At 38.2% G+C, this 24,057-nt stretch overlaps 3 non-coding genes across 3 annotated transcripts; 1 reads left to right on the forward strand and 2 right to left on the reverse strand.

The window, feature by feature from the left end:
• Nucleotides 1-5,720: 5,720 nt before the first annotated feature.
• LOC145577238 (small nucleolar RNA R71) lies at nucleotides 5,721-5,827 on the forward strand. The gene has a single exon (XR_014098702.1). It is a non-coding gene; the product is annotated as a small nucleolar RNA R71 (small nucleolar RNA).
• Nucleotides 5,828-8,477: 2,650 nt separating this feature from the next.
• On the reverse strand, nucleotides 8,478-8,584 carry LOC145577318 (small nucleolar RNA R71). Its single transcript, XR_014098763.1, has one exon. It is a non-coding gene; the product is annotated as a small nucleolar RNA R71 (small nucleolar RNA).
• Nucleotides 8,585-17,115: 8,531 nt separating this feature from the next.
• Nucleotides 17,116-17,222, reverse strand: LOC145577137 (small nucleolar RNA R71). Its single transcript, XR_014098624.1, has one exon. It is a non-coding gene; the product is annotated as a small nucleolar RNA R71 (small nucleolar RNA).
• Between the last annotated feature and the right edge of the window lie 6,835 nt (nucleotides 17,223-24,057).

Raw genomic sequence — 24,057 nt, forward strand, 5'->3', positions numbered from 1 at the left:
TAGCCCGTTGCTCCTCCGAGGTGATGACAACCTCCTCCAATCCCGGTATTTGAAGGTCCGGGTTGACCGTTGGTTGTGGTGCCCTCGAACTTTCACCCCTTTGTGTCCTTGAACGCTTTGAAGCCATTGTATGTAGAAAATTGGGTATTTGGAGCTTTCTCTCTCTAAGGGTTTAAGGGAAGTATGAGAGAAAGTGGGAGAAAATAGGTGGAAAGTGCAGAGGAAGGTGTGAGGATTAAGAATATGTAAGAAATTTGAGGTTTGGATGGGTGAATTTGAGGAGATATTGGGTTGAAGGTGTAGTTGAAGGTTTAAAAATGGAGGTTTTAGAGAGAGAAAGTGTGAAGGAGAAAGAAGAAGTAAGGAAGAAAAAGAAAAGAGAAAGGGAGAAAGGGGTTTAAAACCCCGGATTAAACAGGCGCGCCCGATCGGGCGCGAACTCGAACCTGGAAATCGCCCTTTTCTCGCCCGAAATTTCTTTTTGTGGCACTCGATTTCTCCAAAATTCTGCCCGATCGGGCGAAATTTTCCTCGATTTCTTCCCTGACTTGCGCGCCCGATCGGGCGAAATTAAGCTCCGATAAAACCGATATTTCGGGCCTAATCGGGCGCCTTTGCCCGATCGGGCGAAGTTTTCTGCATTTCTAACCTTGGGTGCGCGCCCGATCGGGCGGAGCTCGCCCGATCGGGCTCTTACCCAGGCCTGAAGCGTCTCTTTGAAACCTCCGTACTTTGTGATCTAAAACCTGTACAAAAACACTGATGAAAGGTAAAATTTACTCTCCTCACCTCTCTAAGAAAAAGTAAAAATAAAAAATTAGTCTAGAAAGCAAGAAATACGGGTTGCCTCCCGCAAAGCGCTGGTTTATCTAGGTCCCGCTCGACCCTCTTGCCATAATGCGTTTCAAGGCGAACTGGAACTGATTAGGTGTAGTAATTCAACTACACCAATCGTAGCCCCCTCATGGTATAGCTTGAGTCTTTGACCATTAACCTTAAACTCACTACCATGCTCATCAAGCAACTCTACAGAACCGAACTTCTTAGCCCTTTTAACAGTGAAAGGACCCGACCACCTTGACTTTAGCTTTCCTGGGAAAAGTTGAAGTCTAGAGTTGAACAACAACACCATGTCACCCTCTTTGAATTCTCTCAGAAGGATTATCTTGTCGTGCCATCTCTTAGTCTTCTCCTTGTAGACACGCGCACTATCATAGGCCATCAACCTAAACTCATCAAGTTGGTTAAGTTGTAATAGCCGCTTTTCTCTCGCTAGCTTAGCATCCAAATTGAGCTCCTTAATAGCCCAATATGCCTTGTACTCTAATTCCACCGGAAGATGACATGCTTTACCGTACACAAGTCTATATGGGGTAGTGCCTATTGGGGTCTTAAATGCGGTTCTATATGCCCAAAGGGTGTCATCTAACTTATTACTCCAATCTTTCCTCGATTTTGCTACCACCTTCTCTAGGATGGCCTTGATCTCACGATTAGAAACTTCAACTTGGCCACTAGTTTGGGGATGGTAGGCTAAACCTGTCCTATGGTAGACACCATACTTTTTTAGAAGGGTATCTAACTTCCGCTCATGAAAGTGGGATCCTCCATCACTAATTATGGCTCTAGGTACTCCAAATCTCGGAAAAATTGGTCTTCTTGAAAAGCCTATGGACCACCTTGGCATCATTAGTAGGAGTGGCAATGGCCTCAACCCATTTGGATACATAGTCAACAGCGACAAGTATATAACGATTCCCCAGTGAAGAAGGGAAAGGTCCCTTGTAATCAACACCCCAAACGTCGAAAATTTCAACTTCTAAAATCCCAGTTTGAGGCATCTCATGTCGCCGCGAGATGTTGCCAGTCCTCTGGCAAGAGTCACAAGCCTGTATAAAAATGTTAGCATCCTTAAACATGGTGGGCCAGTAAAATCCTGACTCATTTATCTTGGCCACCGTTTTGGATGGACCATGATGCATAGGGTGAAGTGTGACAGCTAGTAAGTACACCATGAATCTCCCATTCGGGAACACACCTGCGAAATAATCCATCTGCACACTCACGAAACAAAAAAGGATCATCCCAAAAATAATGTTTAACATCAGAAAGGAATTTCTTTTTTTGTTGGTAGGACAAGTCAGGAGGTAGAGTACCACCCACTAAATAATTAGCAAAGTCAGCATACCAGGGGTGTTGCTTTACAACTGCATACAGGTTGTCATCGGGGAATGAATCATCTATAGGGAGAGAATCCTTACCCTCATCATACCTGATTTGAGACAAGTGATCTGCCACTACATTCTCTGCACCCTTTTTGTCCCTTATTTCAATGTTGAAATCCTGGAGCAAGAGAACCCATCGGAGTAGCCTAGGCTTTGATTCCGCCTTGGCTATTAAGTACTTCAAAGCTGCATGGTCAGTAAAAACAATAACTTTAGAACCAACGAGATATGATCTAAATTTTTCTATAGCATAAATAACAACAAGAAACTCCTTCTCCGTGGTGGCATAATTGAATTGAGCCTCATCCAGAGTTTTACTCGCATAGTAAATAGCATGTAAAACTTTGTTCTTCCTTTGTCCAAGCACGGCTCCTAAAGCAAAGTCACTTGCATCACACATGATTTTGAAAGGAAGATTCCAATCGGGTGCACATATGATGGGTGCCGATATCAAAGCCTGCTTAATCCTGTTGAAAGCCTCAAGACACTCGTCAGTAAAAATAAAAGGGGCATCCTTGAGCAAAAGTTGAGTTAGTGGTTTAGCAATTTTAGAAAAGTCTTTGATAAAACGGCGATAAAACCCCGCATGACCCAAGAAACTCCTAACTCCCTTAACATTAACTAAGGGAGGTAGTTGCTCAATCACTGAAATCTTAGCCTTATCTACCTGTATACCCTTATCAGATACAATGTGGCCAAGAACTACTCCCTCTGTCATCATAAAGTGACATTTCTCCCAATTTAAAACCAAATTGCAGTCTTCGCATCTTTTCAAAAATTTAGCGAGATTAACTAAACATGCATCAAATGAAGAGCCATACACGCTAAAATAATCCATAAAAACTTCCATAATAGATTCTATGAAATCAGAAAAGATACTCATCATGCAACGTTGAAAAGTAGCAGGTGCATTACATAAACCAAAAGGCATTCTACGATATGCAAAAGTACCATAGGGACATGTAAATGTAGTCTTTTCCTGATCTTTAGGGTGGATCAGAATTTGGAAAAATCCCGAATACCCATCCAGATAGCAAAAGAACTTATGATTAGCTAACCTCTCAAGCATTTAATCTACGATAATCAATAAAGGGGAGAGGGAAATGGTCCTTTTTAGTGGCGATATTTAATCTACGATAATCAATGCACATACGCCACCCTGTAACAGTTCTAGTGGGAATAAATTCATTTTTATCATTTTTTATAACAGTCATCCCACCCTTCTTAGGAACCACCTGTACAAGACTTACCCATTTAGAGTCAAAAATAGGATATATAATACCTGCATCAAGTAATTTCATAACCTCTTTCTTGACTACTTCTTGCATATTTGGATTCAACCTCCTCTGGGGTTGAATACATGGCTTGTAATTGTCCTCGAAGTGTATCCTGTGCATACAAAAATCAAGGCTTATACCCTTGAGATCATCAATACTGTACCCTATTGCCCTTTTGTGGGTTCTAAGAACCTCTAGAAGTTGGGAAGTTTGTGGGTCATCAAGTGCAGTACTAATGATCACAGGGTACATTTCCTACTCATCAAGAAAAATATATTTTAAGTGAGAAGGGAGAGGTTTTAATTCAGGTTTCTTCACCTCTGCAGGTTTTGATTCCTGAACCAATTTTACTACCTTCTTATTCTCGTTAGGATCAAGTTCTTCTACGGCAAGAGTTTTTTCAATGATATCCACCTCTTTACTCCAGATACTCGCACCACCTGCAGAAAAATCTCCACAAAGTATTTCTTCCAAGGGATCCCTTGCAAGAACCTGTGTTAAGCTATCTTCACAAACATCATCCATTATATCAATGACATCAATTAGACAACAATTTTCCTCTAGCATAGGACCTTTTAAAACTTTCCCTAAATTGAATGTAATATTATTATCACCAACAGATAGGGTTAGTTTACCATTTTTAACATCTATAATGGCTCCTGCAGTATAGAGAAAAGGTCTACCTAATATAATGGGGATTTGTGTATCCTCAGCCATGTCTAAAACAACAAAATCTACAGGGATAAAAAATTTACCAACTCTGACAGGGATGTCCTCTAAAATACCTAGGGGATATTTAACAGAACGATCTGCCATTTGCAAAGTAATATTTGTAATTTTTAAATCACCCATATTTAATTTAGAACAGATAGACGATGGCATAACGCTAACAGAAGCACCCAAATCACACAATGCTTTATCTATGAAGACATTACCAATATGACAAGGGATAGAAAAACTACCGGGATTCTTTAATTTAGGAGGGGATTTATTCTATAGTAGTGCACTACATTCCTCTGTAAAAGCTACAGTTTCTACTTCATTAAAGGCCCTTTTCCTACTCAAAATATCTTTCATAAATTTAGCATATGCAGGAACCTGTGTAATAAGTTCTGTGAAAGGAACCGTTACCTGCAAATTTTTCATAACCTCCAAAAACTTACCAAACTGCTTATCCAACTTAGTCTTCAATTGGCGATTTGGGAATGGTAGTTTGATTGTAGGTTGTTGTGCTTCCCTACTCTTCTCCTGGGGTGCATCCTTCCCTGAGGTTGTACCCTGCAATGAATTATCAGAAATGTTAGTATTACCCTGGAGCCCTGCAAGAACATTAGGTGTAACGGAATCAGGATTAGAAATATTAATTAAATCAGGTTCATCCTCCTTGGGCATAGGAGGCCCATCGTAGTGTGAACCACTCCTTAGGGTGATTGCATTTGCATGATCCGTTGGTTGAATTCCCTGCGATGGTAAAGCTCCCTGCTGGCGAGCTTGTAGGGTAAAGGACAATTGGGCAATTTGTGTGTCCATGACTTTATTATGGGCTATAATTGAGTCAATCTGTTGGTCTCTATTCTCCATATGCTTTTTCATACTAGTTAGAATCGCTCTAATTTCTGACAAGGCAGGGTCGGAAGATGTAGTAGGGGTTTGTGCTGGGGCTTTCTAGTTAGAGTGAGGGTGGTAATATTTTTGTTGTGGAGAGGGTGCTTGTTGTGGAGGTGGAGGATTTTGAACATTGGTGCTCCGATATGATAAGTATGGATGATTTCGGTAGCCAGGATTGTAGGTGTTGGAGTATGGGTTATTCTACTTATAGGTTTAAAAAGCATTAGCTTGCTCCATCGAGCTCCTGCAATCTTGCTCATAATGTCCTACACTTCCACAATTTTCACAAAAAGCATCATTAGAGTTATTAGCAACAGCAGAAACATTAGCAACAGAGTTAGGGATATTAGTACTAAGGTTATCTAATTTCTGGCAAATAGAAGTAAGCTGAGCCTGCAAAAGGGATACTGAATCAACGTGATGTTTGTCCTTATTTGCATAGCCTCTAGAATTCCCATATTGGGAATTATGTATCGCCATATCTTCAATAACCTAACCTGCATCATCAACATTAAGATTCATAAATCTACCACTAGCTGCGGAGTCTAGAATTGTTCTAGATGCATTCCCTAATCCGTTGTAAAAAGCTTGAATTAACTGCCACTTTGCCAAGTTATGGTGGGGACACTCCCTCTGCAGATCCTTGAACCTCTCCCAAGCCTCATATAATGCTTCATCTGGCTCCTGGGCAAAGTTCTGAATGGCACTTCTTAGTAAAGCTGTTTTCCCTGCAGGGTAATATTTGTTATAAAAATTTAAAGCAAGAGTCTCCCAGTTAGTAATACCAAGTGCAGTTCTATTCAAACCATTAAACCACAATTTAGCTTTTCCACATAAAGAAAAGGGAAAGAGAATCTCCCTGATCTGGTCCCGCATTACCCCATTCTGCCAATAGTATTGCAGTATTGACAGAAATCTGCAATGTGAAGATTAGGATCTTCACCCTTAGCTCCACTGAATTGCTTTATTTCTATCATCGTTATGAACTGGGGCTTGATTTCGAACTGGACTCCCGCAATGTCTGCTCTGGGGGAAAGGTGTGGAAAATCCGTCAGGGACGGTTACGAATAATCGCTGAGCTTCTTAGGTGCAGTCATCTCTGATTCTGAATCTGAAGGAATTTCCGAATCACTAGAATCAGGTGGCGAATCTCTAGGAATGTCGTTACTCCCAGAACCCGCCAGGATTTGTCTATAAAGATTCTTCTGTCTATCGAAAGAGCGCTCGATCTCAGGATCGAATGGAATGTAACCTGATCTGGAACACCTGGGCATAAATAGATAACTAAAAAGACAAATATGAGAACTTCCTCAAAGAACCAATGTCCTTTGAGGCAAAAGAAAAAAAATAATCTAGACTACAAAAACAATTAGAAATAAAAATAAAACCGTTTCCCCGGCAACGGCGCCAAATTTTGACAGGGTAAAGTCGTATCCCCTAATCAAAAGTAAATACCTAAGTCCTCTAACTAAAGTAGATAGGGAAGTAGGGTCGAACTCCACAGGGAAACAAGTCTTTCTACTCCTAATTAATTATTATAATCTAAATTATCTAAGTAACCAATATTTTTGGGAATAAATTCTATACTACGAAGAGTAAGGTCGAAAGAAATAAAGTAGGGGAAAAATCAAATATTAAAAGACCTAGGGCGTAGGTTCACTAATAAACAATATTCCAGGGCAAATCATAATAAGCAATCATCAACCATTGATCAATCAGATTATAAAGGGCTTTCGCTACGTATTATAATCACAGAGTTAATTTACCGGTATTAAATCTCATCTGTCAAATCTCGACTTAACCATTTATAAATTACTCCGCCTATTGAAACTAAGCCTAAACATCAATTCTCATCTGTCGAATCTCAAATTAATATTACTAAACTCATACAATTAAATCTGGCCAAACCTAATTGCATAGCATTAAATCAATCAATAGGAAATTAACCAAGCATTGATAATTAACAATCACAAAATTACCCCTTCATATCATTTATTAGATCCCCATAAACCCTAGAAATAAAACTACTCAAGCATCATCATAACCAAACTAATCAAATGAATAAAGCAAAGCATAATCAAAGAAGTAAATAAAATAGCTGAAATTAAAAGAGAAGAAATTGTTACCAAAAGAAATCTGGATTAATGAAAGTAATTGAGAACAAAAGTTGAGAGAGAATTTAAGAGAGAGAAATATCTTAAGTAGAGAGAGAAAATCTCAAGAAGAAAAGTCCCCAAAATTACGTACATAATTCGTACTTAAAACATCCCTCAAAACAAAAATTAAAACTAATCTAATCAGCTCTGAGAAAAACACGCGCCCGATCGGGCGAAGGGCCGCCCGATCGGGCCCGCCTTTTTTGCCTTGCCCGCTGCTGGTATGTTGCGCCCGATCGAGCTTACACTTACCCGATCGGGCGCGTCTCTCCCTTGAGGGTCTTTATGCGCGCAGCCGTCCGATCGAGCGTATGCTTGCCCGATCGGGCCCGACTTTCTTCTTCGAGGCTTGGATTTCGATTGGGCTAAATTTCTCGGCCCAATCTAAGTTTCCTGATCGGGTCTTGATTAATCGATCCAATAGCCTCCTCGGCCCAATACCGAGCCCTTAATCATCGGCTCCTATCGATCCTGGGCTTCAAGAGTGGTCGTGTCTTTCTAGCCTCCGTAGTTGATCCATAAAAATCCGGGAAAATGCTCCAAAAGTACAATTTCCTGTAAAATTCAACTAAAACTACACAAACACTAGAAAACACAAATTAGTAATAAAAGTGGCTCTAAAGAGCCAAAAACACCACTTATTATGACCGTGGGACGGGGGTAAAACACTATATAAATTGGATATATCAGTTGCCGGGGAAGCGGCTTGTTTAGCGTTTATTTTTGCTATTGTTAGAGTCATTTTATTGGCTTTTCTTTTTGTTTTGGTTGTTTAATCCTACTTGTCATTGCTAATCGTGTTCTTAGATTTATTGTGTTCAAAGAAAGATATGGCAAGGCAAGAGGATGACCTTCTTTTTAGGGAATTTGGAAATCCGGAAATCTATGAGCTCACGAGTGGTATACTTCTCCCGACCACTGAGTCTAATTTCACAATCCATCCACAATATGCTAGGATGGTACAAATTGAGAAATTTTCTGGAGGTGCAAGTGAAGACCCCATTGAGCATTTGGACCGATTCCTTAAGTTGTGTGCAATGATGCAAACCAATGAAGTGAGCCAAGATTACATTCGTATGCATCTCTTTCGGCAATCTCTCACCGGAAGAGCAAAGAAATGGCTCAAGCTTTTGAAGCCCAACTCTCTCAGTACATGGAAGGAATTTGCGAAGGCCTTTCTCAAGAGATTCATTTCCGATGAGCAAACCGCAAAAATGAGGAGGAAGATAGCTTCCTTTGAGCAAGATCCGGATGAAACTCTTGGGGAAGCTTGGGAAAGGTTTAAGGATTTGATTATAGCATGTCCTCATCATGAATTCAACCATAATTTTCTTATGAGATTATTTTATGATGGCTTGGAGCCAATGTCAAGGACTAATCTAGATGCGGGTGCCGGTGGCCAATTGATTAAGATCCCTCAAAGCCAAGTTGAAGCAACAATTGAAGAAGTGGCAACTAGCTATTCTTGGGGAAGTCAAAGAAGGTCCCAAGGAAAACAAGGAGATCTTTACGAGTTGGATAAAGTTGGTCAACTTAAGCACATAGTTGAGCTCTTGAACTAAGGTCTTTCTAAGTTGAACTCAAGTGTTGGTTTGGGTTCAAAACCCTCACAAATCATTGATTTCTCATGTGCTCATTGTGGTGGGACGGATCATGATGCATCCTATTGTAGAGATTTCAATCCTAAGCGTGGTGAGATTTTGACTTTGAGAGAAGAAGAGCCTATAACCCAAGCTCAATCCAAACAACTTAAACAACCTCCAAGGCAAGAAAACTCCTACCCCCAAGAAGGACCTCATTTCAATCCACTAACCCAAAATTTTTCCTACCCTTCTAACCAAATAGGGAATTCTCAAGATCAACATCATGACCTATATCCTCAAGCATATGAAGAAAAATCTCCACCCGACCACACACAAACCCAAATTCTTCAACAACCTCTCCATGAGATCAATCTCACAATGAAGTTGTTGATTCCCAACTAGCCGAAATTTCATCTCTCCACTAAACCACAAAACTCCCCTTACAATCATCTACTAATCCTTAACACACTTACCAACCTGAATCTTGCAAGTAAGATGAGATCAAGAAGGACAAGGTTGTAGAGGATGTGGTTGAGAAGAAGGTTCAAAAACAAAATGAGAAGCCATTTGATTTTAGTGAACCAAACGAGTTTGAAGGCCTGGTTCCCTTTCCTTGTAGGCTAGTTGAGAATGTTGTTTTGAAGAGCCATATGGCGGTGAGCGTATGTAGAGTCGATAGAGTCGATGTGGTCGATGGTGTGATAGCTAATCAGAGCTTACCTCCATATGATGATAAGGAGACCTTGAGGTATGATGACTTCCTTGAAGTTCTCGCTTGGTTTGAAGGCTCTTTTAAGGAAGGTGAGGTTGCCCTTCCTAATATTGAGGATTCCAAGCTTGATCCCCCTTTTAGAAGGAAAAGAGAGAAGAGAGAAAAGAGAAGAAGAAAAAGAGAAAAGATGAGCCACCATTGGCTCTTGATTCATCCCCTCCTTTTCCTTGTGGTGATGTGAGACCTCAAGGAGTGCTTTTGCTCAAGCTTGGGGGCATCTATGATTCCATACTCAAGTTGATAAAGGTGATGTTCTTTAATCCACCTTGAATGAGGTGAAGGGTCAAGCTAGAGACCATAAACAAGCGCTTCCCAGGAGGCAACCCGGAGGATTTCTAACCCTTTTTTCTCCCCCTCCTTTCTTTTTCTTTATGTTTTCTTTATTAGTTCTCTTTAAATGTTTTCTTTTGTGTCTTTTCTTGCCTTGTAGGTTGCTTTTTGGAAGCTTGGAGCGGAGCAACTTTTGGTGATTTCAATTTTATGCTCCTTTATTCTTTTAAGCCAACCTCCCGGTGAGACCTTTCTTGTTTTTACTCTTTTACTTTTTCTTTGAGTGCTTAGTATAGGATTAGTTTAAGAAGAATTTGAATGGTTCGAGGTTGTTTTCATTGGTTCTATGGAACCTGGGATCGTTGATGTTGTTATCGAACGATCATTTGTTTGACGATTGGGATTTATTTAGATTATATGCCTCATTTGTGAACCTTTTGATTTCTTCTTCCTTCTTTAGCTTTGTTTTCCTTTTTTGTATGTAACATACATGACCATGGCAAGTTTATATGCATATGTTTTGGAATTTGCTTTTATTTTGGGACTTGTATCCTTGGATGTTTTTCTTCCTAACTGGTAAATGTGTGCACGGTTTGAGAGTGTCATTAGTTGACTCTAGGATACTATATGCTAAGGTAGCCGATTTAAGAACTTTTAGGGGTCCATGAAGCTTTAGTTCACGGGAATGTGGTAAGATGGAGTTGTTCTCTATAGTGGATTTGAAACCCTTGGTTGGTATTTGCTTTGCTATATATCCCTTGTGAGCTTTATTTGTTCTACCCTTCATCACCTTGTTGAGCGGCAATTTAGGATCCTTAGCTATGCATGTCTTAATCCTTTTTTTGACCTCTAGCTCCCAAGATCGTGACCGAGCCACTCTAGGGGAGGAAAAGGGCACCTTTTCTCATTTTTCTTTCTCTTCTTTTTGTTTTGTTACTTATTTTGTTTTTATTTTGCATTTGCTCCTCTTGCTAACCCTAAGCCTATTCCTTTCTTGATTATGAGCCACATTATAAGCCTAATGACCTTTTATTTCCCTAACCATTTAGTTTTGTGAAGCATTCTGGTTTGAGAGTTTGTTTTGTGTTGTCATGGTTCGAATGAAAATGAGAAAGCAATATGCTCTTTTAGGCCAAGCAAGAAATTAAATTGTATATATTATGTGTAATAAAGCAAATCCATTCAAGAAAAAGCCGTCCATAGTTAAAAAAAGGCAAGGACATCAACTAAGAGTTAAAAAAATCCATAAAAATTTGGAAAAGAATCAAAAACACAAAAATATTTTAGTTGGTTTCGTTTTTCTTCCCTATTTCAAGCATTAAGGACAATGCTTCATTCAAGCTTGGGGGGAACGTTACTTCGTTTTTGTATATATTTTGTGTTAGTGTTGAGTAAGGTCGGGGGAGATAGCATTATTGGTATTTTTGTTTGAGGTTTTGTGACTTCTTGAGTTTGTTTTTGAGAGAGGGCTCCTCTTTTGCTTCACTTAGGAAATATCACCAAATTTTTCAAATTTTTACCTCACCAAATTTTTCAAATTTTTACCTCGCCTTGACCCCTAGCCTTACGTTTCAACCAATAAAAGACCCTTAGACCCTTGAGGGTTGAGTCAACATCGGTGGAGGGAGATAGTTGTCAAGCCTTTGGAGAGAGTGTGCATGGCTAAGATGTCGGGATTACCTTCTCAAAGATTTTCATTTCTTTATCTTTTTCCGGTTCCTTCGAGGAATCATGAGAAGCTAGCTTAAGGGTTGGTTTGAAGCTACTGGAGAAAACGTGGCCCGATTGGTTGGGGCTAGGGTGGATTGAGTCCTCATTAGTTCTCTACGCTTAGCATATGTTATGTTTCAATCAACCATTGTCATCTTGGAACGTGCATACATTTGTCTATTTAGAAAGGTTTGCATTCATTGTTATTTCTATCTCTAGTCCAAATATGATGAACTTGTGTTTTTTATTTTTCTTTTTATTTCTCTTTTTCTTTTATTTTTATTGCCTTGCCTTGGTTTTGTCAAGAGTTGTGGGTTAAGCTCTTAGGAAAGCCTAACGAGAGCACACTCGTTCTCTAGGGCGACCTAGGGGTTTAAATGGCTTGTTTTTTGTTGCTAAAATTGACCATGATTCCTACGAAAGTGAGTTAGTGTATATTCTCATCCTCTTTAGTGTGTTAGTACTGCTTGAATTAATATTTCTCCCTTTCTCTTTTGTCTTTGTCTTGCTCGAGGACGAGCAAGAGCTAAGCTTGGGGGAATTTGATAAGTGTCATTTATGACACATTTTAGGGCGTTTTTCTCCTTTTGTTTTAGGTTTATTTTGGTCTTTCTCATTATTTCTCGTCCTTTTTGTCTCGTTTTAGTTAATAATGTTTTAGTTTATGTTTTTAGGCCTTAATTTGCAATTTTATGCATTTTGCTTGGTTTTTAGCTTGTTTTGCGTGCTTTTGTTTGTGATCTTTCACTCTTTCTCTCGTGTTCTGTTTTGTCTAGGTAATTGGCATTTTCCTTGATATTTACGACCCGAGAGAAGGCAGGAGTCTTCATTAGAAAAAGCGTTGAAGCAAAGAAAGCTATGAAGCAACTCAAGCAAGCACGAGCATCACCAAGAAGCAAGCACGAGCATCACCAAGGAGCAGCAGGACCGAGCCCACAGCAGCAAGTAGCCACCGCGGGCGCGGGTGCGGCTCCCTACCTCCCAGCCTCTTCTACATTTCAGTAGATGGCTGGGAGATGCCAACCTACGGGCGTGGCTTTCTTGCCACCGCGAGCACGGCCCATGCCCCGCGGGCGCGACTTTTTGGGTTTTCTCGAGATTTTATTTCGTTTTTGCTCAGTTTTTCGGGATGTATATATATTGTACAACCTTCTTAAGAGAGGGGATTATTGAATTCCTGAGTTTAGTCTTACTTTCTCTTTCATCTAATCAGGATTAGGGTTAAATTAGAGTAATCTAGAGAGAGATAGTAATGTAGATTAGGATTTTCTCCATTGTTGCACTTTGATCTTCTTCAAGTTTTGTCAACTCAAATCTTCCATTAGTAATCTCTTCTTCCCTATCTCTTTACTTTAGTTTATTGATTTCATTTTGTTTACTTATTGTTTTGTTATTTCATTACTTGCTTAATTGTTCTTGCTTGTTTGATTTTCATGTTCAACCTTGTTAATTATTCTTTCTTACATTGTTTAGTTTTCATGGTTAGTTTCTCTTCCCTAGGCTAAGTTTTTAGCTAGGGAAAGGGGTGGAAAACATGTGTTAATATTGGTGATTGATGATGATTTGATTGAACTCATGCTGTAATCCCCCATATTTTTTTAACCTAATTAAATTATATTTATTTATTATTTATACAGATATTTTTATTTTAATTTTAAAATATGAATTATTTGATGTAAAATTAATAAGATTTTTATTACTAGTAAGCTAAATTATATAAGTTTTAGTCTAAATTATAACCCTCTTTTTTTTTTAAGTTTATATTAGCTCAAATACTTAATTCCTATTCAAGCCCAAATTACACAAATCCTGCTCCTAATAAAATTAGAACTAAAACTCAAATAAAAACCCAAAACCCTCACACTCTTCCTTTCTCACGTAAAAAAAAAAAAAAAAAAAAAAAAAAAAAAAAAAAAGGAAAACCCTCACTCCTTCTCTTCATGTTTCACGACAATTCAGAGAAGAAAAAAAAAAGTTGAAGATGCTGCCAGCCGCCCCCTCACCGGCCACCTGCACCGCCGCCCCCTCACCGGCCACTGCAGCACCGCCGCCTAGCCACCCCTGTAGTAGTTAGCCCCTCCTTCTTCCTCTCTCCCTTTATTTTTTTTAATTGATTTAAAGTTCTAATCTTTGCTTCATTTTGATTCTAAGTTTTGTTATTATGGTTTGACATTATACATGGGTTATAAAAGATTATGAGTTTTGACATGTTTAATTTACTATAGAATATTTCAGATTAGTATAATTGAGAAAATAAGGGTTAACGTATTGATTTTTAATGTTTTAGGGCTTGAAAACGTATTAACCAAGTTATCTAATCATATTATGTTTAAATTACATTAAAATATAATTATTTTGATTATGAATAAAATTTCAGATTATTAAAGTTTCAATTTTTATGAACAAGTTGTGTTAGTTTCATATTTTTATGCTTCTAATCCTATAAAATAATTATTGTGGGTATTTTATGATTAAAAAGCTTTGAACTTTAAATTATAACCTCAAGAATAAATTTTCAAATTTTATGCTTTTTATTTTGAAGCCTCTAATTGCATTGAATTGGTATATTTTTGGGTTTTTAACACACTAACTTACTAAATAATGATTATTTCAAGTAATTATGTTTATGGGGTTATTTTATATATTTAAACCAAATTTTCAGATTATTCACTTACTTTAAAGTTGCTGTAATTTTGTATTAAACGCTATATTTTCATGATTTTAGCATATAAACGTATAGTTGGAATGTTATATTATTAATTTTGACTAAGGGGAACAATTTAAAAGCTTTATTTTGATGGTTTAAGAGGTTTTAAAGTAGTTTGGTATTGCTGTAAATTTGATTGTTTGAGTATTGATTGAAATTTTATTGTTTGGTTTAGGAGAGGAGTTTATAGAAGGTGATTTCTAGTGAGTAAAGTGTCATACCAATTCGTTTACTCAAGGTACGTACGAGTTACAAAACCCTACTTTTAGATGCATGTTTAGGGACGGATCGAGAACTTAGCATCATGTATAGAGAAGACTGGGCTAAATTGTTTGGTTATACATTGTGATTTCCGTATGTTGTACACTATTCTATATTGCAATTTTTTTTTATGCTCTAATTATGCAAGATGCGCTTAGAGGTAAAGGTATGTGATTTGGTGAAATGAATTATTTATTACTCGTTCATGATCATGGAGATAGAATGAGTAAAGGAGGAAATTTAAGTCTTATATGACGAGGTTAAGATTGTGGGGTGCTTTATGCACTCAAGGTGTTTATACACCGAGGTAGTTAAAGGAATAAATAATAAATGTTGCTTGTCACTAATAAATCAAGAATTGAAATTGGAAGTTTGCTTTACTTGATTGAATTGGTATTGGATTGATTGTATTGTTTTGCAAATGAGTCATCACCAAGTCTAAACTTGTAAATCACGTAAAGTGCAAGAAGGATGAGCAACAAAACTCTGGATTTGTGCACATCTGGAATAATGACAATCAGGGGTTAGGGTACACGGGGTATTAGCCGTGCACTTTTCTTGAGGTCGTCTGATCTACGAGTCTCTTATTTCAAATACTTTTCAAAAACTAGGAGTTAGATGAGATCTCATAATAGCTACGATCACGGAGTCGCGCCCGTGGTCGTTGGATGTTTTATTGATGTTTCCGAAAGGAGGCATGGGGTTTTTCTTTTATTGATGTTCCAAATGAAGCATGGGTTGGACAACCTTGTCTATTGCTTAATCCAATGAATAAAAATGATGAGTTAACTACTTTTAAATAGTGAAGTCTTAGTAAACTGATAGTTGAGTCATGTGTTGAGTCTACAATTTAATAATGTGTGATGATTGATTATTAGTAGCATGCTAGGGTTTTCTTATTATGTTTCGCAGCTTGTATGGACTCAGCTTTGCTAATTGCGTGCTTTGTGTGTCTTTCTTTGGTCATGGCCTTTGCCTTTCAATGACCCTGTGACGATCCAATTTTTACACTTGTAATATTGGGGAGCAGATTAACCACAGGTTCTTACCCATGCAGCATTCGTATCTAGGTGGTGGGATCTGGAGTGGAGTGTTGGTTGCTTTTCTCATTTTATTTACTATTTACTTTTGAAGTTATTTAAACTCGATTTCATTTTTATGCTACTTCTACTGGGTTGAGATTTGAATACGGGCCTTAATGGTTCCAAGTTGTAAGATTTGATTTGGTTTTGTTTGTGGGTTTTAAAACTTATTTATAACTGATTTAGTTTTTCCGCTGCTAATTTCTGATATAGCCTTAACGTTTGAACACGTGGCGGTAGCACGCCAGTAATTCTCTAGAATATTGTTTAGGGTACTCACAGGTTTAAAGAGAGAATTATTGGGGTGTTACACATGCCATAAATTGATGAAAGATATGATTTTTGATAGCTTGAGATTGTTAGTAGCACATTATTTGATGTTCCCTAATCTAAATGCATGAGAATGATTTGGATTAGATTAAGATCACCTTTACTTTAATGATTGCATGAAAATGAATTATTTAAGTAAAGTTTTATGTATTGTGCACTCTTAACCTCTTGCTATGGTTAGTGACTAATTGGATGCATGAAAGTGATCTCAATTAGGACAAGACTTAATTCATTGATTTGCTTAAGCAATTGCATGAGTTGTTTGAGTAGAACTTAGCATTCTATGGCATGTTCTTCATGATAATCATCATTGTCCATCTTTGTTTGATCATGTTTGACACCCCCGTATCCCTAGCGTTGTTTATCTTTGGTTTAATCCTTTTTATCTTCCTTTCTTTATTGCTTTAGTTTACTTAATCAAAGAAAACCAACAAAAATATTCTCCCATTCACTCTTGCATTAGTGGATTTTGATGTTTAACTTGCATGCTTCCTCGTGGTTCGACCCTATACTTGCCGCTAACTAGTTTAGTGAAAGGTTTAGGTTTATAAATAATTAATTTGATTAGGGTAGTAGATTCAACGACCTACTTTATCGTGATCAAATTTTGGCGCCGTTACCGGGGAAGCGGCTTGTTTAGCATTTATTTTTGCTATTGTTAGAGTCATTTTATTTGCTTTTTTTTTGTTTTGGTTGTTTAATCCTACTTGTCATTGCTAATCGTGTGCTTAGCTTTGTTGTGTTCAAAGAAATATATGGCAAGGCAAGAGGATGACCTTCTTTTTAGTGAATTTGGCAATCCGGAAATCTATGAGCTCACGAGTGGTATACTTCTCCCAACCACCGAGTCTAATTTCAAAATCCATCCACAATATTCTAGGATGGTACAAATTCAGCAATTTTCTGGAGGTGCAAGTGAAGACCCCATTGAGCATTTGGACCGATTCCTTGAGTTGTGTGCAATGATGCAAACCAATGAAGTGAGCCAAGATTACATTCGTATGCATCTCTCGGCAATCTCTCACCGAAAGAGCAAAGAAATGGCTCAAGCTTTTGAAGTCCAACTCTCTCACTACATGGAAGGAAGTTGCGAAGGCCTTTCTCAAGAGATTCATTTCCGATGAGCAAACCGCAAAAATGAGGAGGAAGATAGATTCCTTTGAGCAAGATCCGGATGAAACTCTTGGGGAAGCTTGGGAACGGTTTAAGGATTTGATTAGAGCATGTCCTCATCATGAATTCAACTTGAAGCAACAATTGAATAAGTGACAACTAGCTATTCTTGGGGAAGTCAAAGAAGGTCCCAAGGAAATCAAGGAGATCTTTACGAGTTGGAGAAAGTCGGTCAACTTAAGCACATAGTTGAGCTCTTGAATGAAGGTCTTTCCAAGTTGAACTCAAGTGTTGGTTTGGGTTCAAAACCCTCACAAATCATTGATTTCGCATGTGCTCATTGTGGTGGGACAGATCATGATGCATCCTATTGTAGAGAGTTCAATCCCAAGCGTGGTGAGGTTTTGACTTTGAGAGAAGAAGAGCCTATAACCCAAGCTCAATCCAAACAACTTAAACAACCTCCAAGGCAAGAAAACTCCTACCCCACCAACTAAAAAATTTTCCTACCCTTCCAACCAAATAGGGAATTCTCAAGATCAACATCATGACCTATATCCTCAAGCATATGAAGAAAAATCCCCACCGGACCACACACAAACCTAAATTCTTCAACAACCTCTCCATGAGATCAAATCTAACAATGAAGTTGTTGATTCCCAACTAGCCGAAATTTCTTCTCTCCACTCAACCACAAAACTCCCCTTACAATCATCTACTAATCCTTCACACACTTACCAACCCGAATCTTGCAAGGAGGATAAGAGCAAGAAGGACAAGGTTGTAGAGGATGTGGTTGAGAAGAAGGTTCAAGAACAAAAAGAGGAGGCATTTGATTTTAGTGAACCAAACGAGTTTTGGATAGAGTTTCGTACTTTTTCATATCTTTTTCGTTATAGCTCGAAATTTATATTATAATATATCATTGGAAAGATAATTTCAAGATCTATACAACCATCTAATATTTGGATAAAAATTATGAGGCACAAAAATAATATCTGATCATCTTTGAACATCTTTCATTTCGAATAGAATTAGGACTTTCAAAAAGAGAAGTTTTATTCAATTTCAAACTCTTTAATCTTATCTTTTCAAAAAGGATAATTAAGATATTTTAGAAACTCATAGAATCTTCTAATTAATTCTTATTGGTTTAGGAATATAATTAAGATTAATGGACCCTCCACATGATCATTGGGTCGCACATCAAACTCGTTTAGACCCAGTTTAGTATTTTGGCCATAACTTCCTCATTATTCATCGGAATTGGGCTTATAATTTATCGTTGGAAAGCACTTTTCAAGCCCTATCCAACTACACAATTATTGGACCGGTATTATGGACCAAAATAAATTGGATTGGACGTTTCTCATAAATAGGATACGAAATGAATGATTTTCGAAAACATAAATGAATTATTTTTATTAAAACATTTTAGAAAACAGAAGAATCCACGAGAATCTTTCACATTTCACCTTGCTCGATATTCAATGACGTGAAAGGTACTCATCACTGGTTTTGGTTTTGGGGAGACATAATTTGGTGTCTACAGAAGCCCCCACTTTGACTAAGTTTAAAGAAACGTAAGTTTTGAAAACAAAAGTCAAAGTAGAGATAGGGACGGAGAATGATTTAAAATGTTCTGCGATCCTAAATAATTTTTGCAACATCGATACCTGCAAACTAGCGTTAGTTAAATAGATAAGAGAGTAAGAAATGCGTATCTTGCACCGTCGAGCACACGTCTCTGGATTTACCAATTTTGTTGATGCATTTTGTAGTGACGACTCTCAACAAGCTAGGGAATATTGCCGAAGGTGACTGCTTGTAGCCATCTTCAATTGTTGTGGTACCTCACCGTTGTTGATGTTGTGGCCGTACTTCACCGCAGTTGATGTTCACTCGTCTCTGAACTAAAGAGCTTCCTTGAGGAATGTCCACTCGTCTCTGAACAAAAGAGCCTTTTTTGAGAAATGTTCACTCGTCTCTGAACAAAGAGCTTTTGATGATATGTCCACGCGTCTCTGAACAAAGAGCTTTTAATGAGGGATGTTCACTCGTCTCTGAACAATGGAGCTTAGAGGAGATGTCCACGCATATCTGAACAAAGAGCTTTGATAGGATGTCCATGCGTCTCTAAGCAAAAGAGCTTGAAAGGAATGTCCACGCGTCTCTGAACAAAAGAGCTTCAAAAAAATGTCCACGCGTCTCTGAACAAAAGAGCTTCAATAGATATATCCACGCGTCTCTAAACAAGGAGCTTTGATTGGAATGACCACGCGTCTCTGAACACAAGAGCTTTGAATGTTTGTTGAAATCGTTCGGTTGGCTGCGAACAGGAGCTTCAATGATTGGATGTATCCTGTAAAATCAAATATTGCCAAAAGACTTTGCTGGTGTTTTTTTTTTAGGGTTGACCTAAGGCTTGGTGTACTTGACTCATTGTGATTGCTTTGACTTGAGGTTGACTCAAGGTTTAGTGTGTTTGAATCTTGTGTGACTTAATGTGTTTTGACACATGTGTTAGACTCGACTCGATGTGATGACACGACATGACTCAATGTGCATTACTCGTGTGTGCATTATATTGTGATTGTGCTCGTGTGACTTGAAAATGCAGAAAAAGACAAAAAATTCCGTCATTTTTGTGGAGTGTACCAACTTTCTCCCGAAAAAGAAAGACGCAAAAAGGATGAAGTGAAGTGTTTGAGCGTTTGTGGTGCATGTTGAATGAGCTTAGTCAAATGTATGCATTGATGTTGTATCTCATGGTGCAAGGATTATAGCATCCTATGCTATCCTAGTTGATGACTCGATGATGAAAGTATTTAGATAACTTAGGCACGGAGGCTAAGTACTTCATACTTTATGATGCAATGATGATTATGATGACGAGTGATTCTAAGATTGGCAAGGCATGCCTCAACGTTGTGTTAAGATTTCATGACAAAGGGTTCCTAAGGAAAGGTTTATTTGGTCATGTATCTGTGATGTGTGTGAAAGTGACACTAAAGTTAGGCTGCAAAGGCTAACGGTGTGGAATATATTTTGAGCAGAGTCAAATGATGGTGACTCTTAGGCTGGGTAGGCTAATGATGTAGGGATCAAGCCCCCAAGTCGAGCTCTAAATGGATAGGGATGAGCAATGGATATCCCTTGATATGATCATGCATGAATGTAAATATGAATATGAATGTATGAATGCATTTTTATTACGGCCGCACCCCAATGTGAGGTTGCCTACGTATCCATTAGGAATCAGGCCGAACATAGCTCTAGCCGAACCTCACACAAGTGTGTGTATACCTCAAAGAGGTCTTTAAAGGGTTGTAACGTGGTTAGGCTAAAGGTTGAAGAAGAAGGGGATAAAGGTTCAAGACCCTAGATAAGCCCCTAAGGTGTGCAACCTTGCTTTTGAATCTTTGTATTTGTATGCTTGAGGTTTCTCACTTTTGAACTCTCTTTTGTTTATATTTTTACTCTCTCTTTTTTGCTTTTGCTTTTTTTTTTTTTTTTTTTGAATAAGTGTGGGTAATCCCGATCTTACGGTCTATCACTCACTTGGCATTCATGTTTCTCGGGCACGGTACCAAGCACTCGATAAGAGACGCAATCTGAGACGTGTTCTTATAAAAGATATTGGAACACTTGCCCTTTTGCACACTTTTGTTGTTTTTGAACTTTTGAAATTTTTGGTAAAAATCACTCAAGCTTTTGTAATTGTGTATGAATATTGCATGCGTTACGCACCATCCTATCCAAAGGTTAGGTAGATGTGGTTTGAAAAAAGAAAGATCTATCATTAGGCAAAGCTCAAAGTAGTTTATCAAGAAAGGATTTATATATTCAAAAGGTGAAGGTGATATGATGTGGCTACAAGGGTGTCTCGAATCATTAGTATACCTTGTGCTTAGTTCGGCGGTTTTTTTTTTATGTAATTCAATGATCATATGCAAGGAAATAAATACTCATTTTGTTAAAGGGAAAAAAGAAAAACCTATGGAATAAATCTAAAAAAGACAAAGGGTTTCTATGCTAGACTTATCAAGGGGAGGGCAAATAAAAAAAGAAAGAAAAACATCATGGAATCTTATCATTGAAATCCGCCTCATGTCTTTGCGCTTATCATCACTCGGTCTTAGTGCCAGTTGGAGGGAATGGAAGCTTGTTTGCATCGATGAGGTCTTGAATGAGATTTTGAAACTTGCAACACTGATTTGTAATATGACCGTTGCTTTGATGGTACTTGCAATAGAAGTCTGGTTTCCATTCGGGTGTCCTCCTTTCAGGAGGAGGATCTTACATAGGCCAAATTAGAGTGATAAGTCCCTTAACAAGGAATCGATCAAAGGCAATATTGTAGCTCATCCCAATTGGAGTGAACTTTCTGTCTGGTTCTTTAGCCTTTAAAGCATTTTTATCGATACGACTTCCATTTTGATAGGAAGAAGCAAAAGCAGGATTGTCGTTCTTCCTGCTCTTGCCATCATTGTTATTGATTTCGACCTTCTTGTTGCTTGGAGGAACACAAAGGCAATTTGAATCAACGAGATCTTGAATGCGATCCTTTAAGGTGAAGCACTTTTATGTGATGTGACCATGGCCTCTATGATATCTGTAATAGGAGTTTGGATCCCAGTTGGGAAGCCATTTCTCAGGTGATGGGTCTTGAATTGGACCAATGGGATGGATGAGACCTCGACCATGAAAATAGTCAAAAGCTTCATTGTAAGTCATTCCTATTGGTTTGTATTCTTCAATGGTTCGTTTTGCCCGTGGCTTAGGAGCATTGAATTTTTCCTTAAATTCTTGACGGGAAGAAGAAGAATGAAGGTGGTTGTTCCTTTCATTTTTCCGGTCTTGGTGGTGATACCGTTGTTCGATGACTGACACCCGATTCGCTAAGCCTTCCACCACATTCAAGAGCATGGCAATGACATCTTGCAGCTTATGTACGTCTTCTTTTAGGCTTGACGAGTTTTCTTTGGTATCGTCTAAGAAAACTTCTTCGTCCTCCTCAATCATGGTCATTTCATCGATAGAGGTTATATAGACTCCCTTGATCATGGACTCACCTACAGGTGTGATAAGGAGAGAAGGATCGAAGGATATTTGATCTTCTGCGATGGCTAGAATCTTGAAAGTTTTATTGTCATCGATTAAGTCTTGGATAGCTTCTTTGAGTTTCCAACATTCCTCAATATCGTGACCCCTTCCTTGGTGATACTTGCAGTGTTTATTGGGATCCCACTTAGGTGTCCTGGCTTCCGGAACTGGGTCTTTGATAGGTCCTATGGGTATGACTAGTCCTTTGTGGTGTAGTTTTTCGAAGGTTGTCTCGTAACTTATACCAAGTGGAGTGAACACTCTTTTCGACCTTTGGATTCTTTGTTTAGGGGTGTTTGTAGCATGTACTTCATTAATGGGAGAGGAAGAAAAAGGATGGTCGTTCTTCTTTCCTTTCGCATTATCAACTTTCAAAAGGTCGTCTTCGATATCAATGCCTATGTTGTAAACAGCTTTGAAGGTATTTAAGTTGTGTCGGTATTTCAAATGCTTTGAATACTTCTCTTGGAGGTTCTTGATGAACATTCTTACGGACTCCATTTCAGTAGGAACCTCTACCATCTTAGCAGAAGTTTCCCTCCACCTGTTGAAGAAGGAAGTAAATCCTTCGTTTTCCTTTTGTTTCAGCATCTCAAGTTGTCTATGGTTGGCTTCAGCTTGAATGTTGCATTTGTACCTATCAATGAAAGCGTTTGTAATGGTTTTCCAAGAAACAAACTTCTCCTTATCTAGGAGAAAAACCATTGTTGACAAACGGTCTCAAGAGATAGTGAGAATAGCAAAGGAAATACCTTCTTATCAACTGCCTTAATGTTCATTATGGTTTCGAAAGCTCTTAAATGGAAGTAAGGGTTATTAGTTGGTTTGAACTTAAGGATGTCATTAGCGTTGAACTTCTGCGGAAGAAGTTATTTGCCCACTAAGACCCCATGTGAGCTAATTCCCTGAAATTTATAGTCATAGGAAATTTTGCTCAAGCTTTCTTCTATACGCTCAAGCTGTTGTTGCTTATTAGGGTCGTTGATTTGAAGAGCGAGAGTTTTGAACATCTCGGTCAAGTTAGTCATGTTTTGTTTCAGCTCATCAACTTCCTATTGGATAGTCATTTTCTTAGCTTTCCTTCTTTGACGGATCGGCTTACCGAAGAGTAGTACTTGAATGAAAGTGTTGTCCTTGATTAAGCGTCCTTCTCTCCTTGACCAAGTGATGCAGAAAAGGAAGTCATGGATACTTATTGTTAATTATTTGACTCAAATTCGCTTCAACATGCATAGATGGGAAGAGATCATGAAAGAATGAGGAGGAATGATATGTATGTGGAAAGCATGTAGGAAGAAGGTGATGTAGATGGAGAGATGTGGAAGAATTTAGGAATAGAATAGACCCCCAACTTCAAATGACAGAAAGGACAACTTATGCATGAACCTAAGACGTGGTCATGGTGACACATATACGCAAAGTGTGTGCTAAGATTTTTGGGTGTAAGTGACATGTTTAGACTCTTGTCATAACCATGTGACTAGACATGTGATTAGACTCGTACAAAGACTAAGTTAAGACCTCACGTATGTGCACTAAACTGGACATGCTGTAATATTTTATTCATAACTTTTGATCAGAGTTAAATCTATCAAATTTAAAATTAGTTTTCCCTTCTCCTTCCTTCCTTTACTAATGTCATACCAAACAATAAATTCCTTACTTTTCCCTTCCTTTACTAAAATTAAATCAGACGTTAAATGACGTGATTTTTTTCTTTTCCGTTCTCTTCCTTTCTTTCCCTTTCTTTCCTTTACTAATATTGAACGATATTAGAGAAATGGGGTGATCATGGATCAACTATTCAACTTGTATAAAGCATGAAAACAGGGTAAGTAAGAGAGGACAATCGAGGAG

The sequence above is a fragment of the Chenopodium album genome, chromosome 13 (assembly GCF_948465745.1).
Source record: "Chenopodium album chromosome 13, dcCheAlbu1.1, whole genome shotgun sequence".
Lineage (NCBI taxonomy): Eukaryota > Viridiplantae > Streptophyta > Magnoliopsida > Caryophyllales > Amaranthaceae > Chenopodium > Chenopodium album.